We start from the raw sequence: 5,334 nt of genomic DNA, 5'->3' as shown, positions 1-5,334 counted from the left end.
ACGGGCGGGGCGGCAGCCGGGGCGACCGCGAGGACGCCCTGCCGGCCGCAGAGTGGGCCTCTGTGCTCCGATCGCCCTCCTGGAAGGGGCCCAGAGCGGCTCCAGGGCAGGAAGAATAAACAGGTTGTGGCGCGCGTCCCTTCACAGAGAACGCCGGCCTGTTCGCTTAAAGACGAGCTCGAAGCCAAGGCTCCCAGCATCTTTTTCTTCTCAGAACCATTTTTTCCTGACTTTAGACTTTTTTAAAAAATAAACGATTCATCTTGGGCTTTTCAAAACTGTATTTGAAATCCAAAACTTCCTTCCTTTCCATTCCCTTCCCTCCCACCCGGTGAACGCAGAGACACTGGCGACCCCAGGGTGAAGCAAAGCCCCAGCCGCCGGGCAGGCGAACTCAGCTGCTGCGCACAGCAGAGTAGGAGCCTGAGCGAGCCACCCCGCGTGGCCTGTGACAGCCGCCTTGGCGGGGCCTGGGCTGCTCTGGAGACGGGACAGAAGCGGACAGCCTGGGGTCCGACCCAGTTCCTCCCAGCTCCGCGGCTGCAGCCTGGCCCTGGACAGTCCCGGGACGGCCACACCTCCCAGCGTCAGGCTCACTGCTGATGAATCCAGAGCTGGCTCCCTGCCTGGCCCCACTACAGGGAAACACACCCGGCTTCCAGATACCAGGTAGTGTCCCTCTCAAGTGCCAAAGATCCAAGGACATCCGAGAAACAGTCCATGTGGGGCAGAAATCAGTGTCAACAACAACAGAAAGTGTGGGCAGAGCCAGGACGCTGCAGGGAGCAGATGAAAAGGCATCTGGTGTTGCCCAGCTGAAATCTCAGCACTCCGGAGGCTGAGGCAGGAGGATCGCTGAAAGTTTGAGCTCAGCCTGGGCTACACAGTGAGTTCAAGGACAGCCTGAACTACATAGTGAGATTCTGCTGAAAAAAGAAAGAGAAAATGAAAGAAAGAAAGACAGACATTCAAGTAGGAGAGACTAGGATTTGCTTCCCAAGTCTGAAACACAGAGTTATACAGATTGTGAACCGCCCAAGTTGGGAAGGGGATCTCTTCATACTGAGGTGCGCATGCGTAGCCCTCCTGGGCTTCGTGGTTTATGTGGGGCCTCAGAAGGTGATAATACCAGAACCTCACTTGGGGGAGCTCCTGGAGGAGAGACACCATCTTGGTTGTGTTCACAGCCCCCAAGTCTAACACAGACTACCGAGCTGGCTCTTGGGAAATGTCTGTCACTAAACACACAAAGTAACACATACACGAGCGGCTGTGGTCCAGATCTGCCATGGCCATTAGAAGGTGGCAGCGAAGCAAGTGGCATGGTGGAGCAGCAGGGGAACCAGCTGTGGGGGCAGCCGTCTGCTTTGGCTTCGGCCACTTGGTCCCTCTGAACCTCTGTCCCCTTTTCTATAAAACAGGGTGACGTGACGGCTCCTGTCTAAAGGATTATTGTGAGAATTAACCAATATGTGTAGTGAGCACCCAACACAGGCCAGGCCAAGACTCGTCACTTCAGATTAGATTTAGTTACAGAAAACATGAAAACCAATTTAAACAAGATAAGATTCCCCCCACCATTAAGAAGCCAAAATGTGGCACCCAGGTTTGGGACAATGAGTATGTAGTTCACAGGGGCCTAAACTTCTATCTTCCCATTCCACTATCCCCGGGAATGTTTCTGCACCAACATGGCTGCCAGAGTGCCAGCTATCAAGTCAACATTACCAGCAGGAAGAAAGATGTGTGGCGGGGCCTCCACGGTAGGTACCTGCCAGTTACCAGTCCTCCCTAACAATATCTGCTGCTTCTCACCCTCCTTTCAGGACAGGCATGTTGCCACTCAGAGCAAAGCAGGTCAGTGAGGAAAGGGTACTGGCAGGGCAGGCGGCCATCTTGGGCCCACCAGGGCTCCGTAAATGGTAACAGTTACAATTGCCAACGTCACCCCCATTTAGAAGGGAGAAAGGGAAACTCGGAGTTGGTAGTTTCCCCAAGGTTCCTTGGACCCGGAGCTGACCCTGGTGGGGCTCTGGAGTCAGCTCAGAGGGTGGCAAGAGCTCTGGGGGACACACATGCGGCCCGGCACCCGGCGGAAGAGGGCTCAAGAAACAACATGAGATTTTAAAAGGTATTTTTGTTTTCAAACATCTGGACACTTTGGTTCTCCTGAAAAGGCCAAGTGCTGATTCACATTCTTCTCGAGTGACCAAGGAAAAGTAAGTTTCCTGGACGCACAGCTGGCAGGTGAGAGCCCTCAGAGACCGAGCTCCGGAGGGTTAGGTGGGGACCACGAGGTGACTTTTAAACTCAACCTCAAACATAGCATGTGTGCCCTGGGTATTTGGGGAGTGTCCCCAGGAGGCCTGGCGGGTGCCGGGGCCCTTCCGGGCATCTCCACGAGGACACACCTAAGGAACTGTCACGCGCCTCCCCGCGACCCCGAGCCCTGCCCGGTCCAGAAGCCAAAGGTGGCAGCCGCCAGAGCCGCCATGGGCAGTGCCTGCTCCCCACCGCTGTGGTTACCACCCCAAGGGTGCCTCGCTGTGCCGCCTGCCTGCGGGAGTGTCCCACACCGTCGGGGGTGAGCTGGAAGGCTTCCCCATTTCACAGGTGGGGAAACGGAGGCCTGGGAGAGCGGAACAGTTCAGGCTCAAAAATGAGTCAGCACGAGGGAGCTGGCGGCGTGAGGGCAGGGAAGGGGAGAACAGCAGCCCTGACCTGGCTTAAGATGTGTGCTGGACAGGAGTTGGGGCGGTGCTGCCCTCCTGGAGAGGTGAGTGTGAGTGTGAGTGTGTGCGCGTGTGTGCGTGTGCCCATCCGCGGGAACAGCAGAGGTGGGAGGGGTACACGGAAGACGGGACAAAGAGAGTTTAAAACAGCAAAGTGGGGGCCCTTGGACTTCATGGGGTCCCCAGAGGCCCCCCGTTCATGTCAGTGGGCTCAGTAACAGCTCCGTGCTTTCACGAAAACAACGCTGCGATGGCCAAGAATCTCACAGCGGGAGGACGAGAGGCTTTAAACTTGTTTTTAAAAATTCTAGCAAAGAAAGAGTTTGGGGGAGAGACTACAAAGGAGATTGGAAAGACGTGGCTAATCGTTGGTCAGGGCATGTGGCAGTTTGTTATGGTTCTTTATTTTTGAATTCTTTGTATTTGAAATTTTCTGTAAGTTCTTGTGGTCACACAGACCTGTCGCTGCACACTGGTATCCCGTGGGTAAAATGCCTCATAAAAACTCTGCACGCTTTGGACACGTGCAGTTTCTGCGGTCCCCACCATTGTGCCATCCCGACACTGCTGTCATCGCTCCTGGGCCACTGTAAGTCGTAGTCCTCCAATGCTCAAGGACTCCACAAGAAAGGATTGTTCAGCCCCAAATGCCAGGAGTGTGGAGGCTGAGTGCCCCCTGCATCGTAAGTGGAGGCTGATGGTTTCTAAGAAAAACCCTTAGAGCCACGCTGTTCTCTTTGAAATACAAACACGATGGCTGGAGCATGAGCAGTCATTCTGTGACCTTGGGGAAGGAAGTTCCATGCCAGCGATGGAAGAAATAAGATCCCTAATTTCATGGAGATGCTGTATCTGCTTCTCAGAATGAAGACTCCCAGACAGGCCTTTCTGTGAAAGAAATAAATCTCCAAGTTGCTAAGGCCACTGGAGTCATGGCTCAGCCAAGCAGGACTTCTAGATGCTTTATCACTATGCCTCGTTCTCTGTGCAGTGGGGAAAAGAATGCTGTACCGAGGTCCCTGGGTTCAAAGAAAAAGGGAGAAAGCACAGTTCTTTGTGACCGTGATACAACAGTCCTCTCCCCTCGTTTGTGGGCATTTGTGTTTGACCCTCCTGGATGGGCCCCACTCCTTTACCAGGAAGACGGGGAAACCGAGGCCCTGGCAGGTGGTGACCAGCTAGCTGGCCCCATCCACTACCTGCTTCCTCTCCACCCAGTGCAGGGCAGGGAGGCAGCGCCCATGGGGCCGGGACTCTGCAGCAGACGTGATGACCTGTGTGCTGACCACCAGCGCCAAATCTACAAAGGGGGCGCTGCTGAGCCCCCGACAAAAGCTGGGACCCTTCCGTCAAGGGGACATCGCAGCCCACGGCGATGCAACAAGAATGCTGAGGAAGCAAATGCCCAGGCCACCGCTCCCCTCCTCCCCACTGTCTCTCAGAGGCCACAGGGCAAGAAAGCCCTTGGGTGCCAACCACACCGTCACGGAGCAGAGTACGCGAGGCTGGAGACCAGTACTCGCATCCCCTTGCCGCGACGGCAGGCTTCTGGGCTGTGCCGTTAGGAGGAACAGAGGTGTCCTTTACTCCCTCTCCCCTCCAGGCAGGAGGAGAGACTTGAGAGCAGCTGAAGCCGCTACTTTAGACGGCGAGTTGTAAGTCACAGTGTTTCAGGTGCCAAGCAACAAGACAGCAGGAGTGTGAAACCCAGATGTGGCGGAACCACCACACCCACGGGGCCACTCTGTTCCATGAGAGAGGACTAAACTTTTATTCAAGCCAGGTATTTTGGCATTTATTACAGCAGCTGAACTAATAGCCAATACAATATTTAAAGCAAATATTTGCTCAGATTTTGAACTATTTTAGGCACAGATTTTTGTAACAAGCAACAATGGCTGGAGAGGTACAGACTTTTCTCAAACTTCTGTTAAGGAGTCTGTTATCCAGGGAGAGTCAGCATAATACAGCAGGGAGCAGCAGTGTAGGGTGGGGAAATTTTGTACCTAAAATTGTGGAATCGAGAAACCAATAGAACAAAAGAAAGCTATCTTTCTAGTTGCTATCAATCAAATCCCAAGACAACTCTGATTGGACCCATTTGTAGCACATGCTTATCCCTAAGCCAATCACTGTAGGGATGGTGCCTCAGCCACTCTGGTTGGCTGGTGTTAAGTCACATGCTCTTTGTTGGAGGGCTCCTGGGAACTTCTTTGAGGGAAGAGAATTTACTGAAAGGTCATTTCCCTAATAGAAAACCAGGGTACTCGGCACTTAAGGAAAGGTAATTCCGAATCAGCAAACGTCCTTATACTCACATTATGAGATGAAAGAAAATATTTGAATAACAGAGTAGCATGGAGCCAGGGATTTAGCTCAGTGGTGCCACCGTCTGCCTCGCAAGCCCAAGGACCAAAGTTCAATCCCAAAAGAATAGTTCAAAGTAGCATGGTCCCATGAGTCACTGCTGTGGGGTTTCTGTCAACCACCTGCAAAACTACTTTCTTCTTTCTTTCCCCTCCCCTTTGTTTTTGGTACAGGGATTAAGCCCAGGGCCTCTGCATTAATCTATGTCCTCAGTATTTTTGCTGTTGTTGTTGTT

Source organism: Fukomys damarensis, unplaced genomic scaffold (assembly GCF_012274545.1).
Source record: "Fukomys damarensis isolate Sample0158 unplaced genomic scaffold, DMR_v1.0_HiC HiC_scaffold_22, whole genome shotgun sequence".
Lineage (NCBI taxonomy): Eukaryota > Metazoa > Chordata > Mammalia > Rodentia > Bathyergidae > Fukomys > Fukomys damarensis.
Note: the sequence above shows the minus strand (reverse complement) of the source record.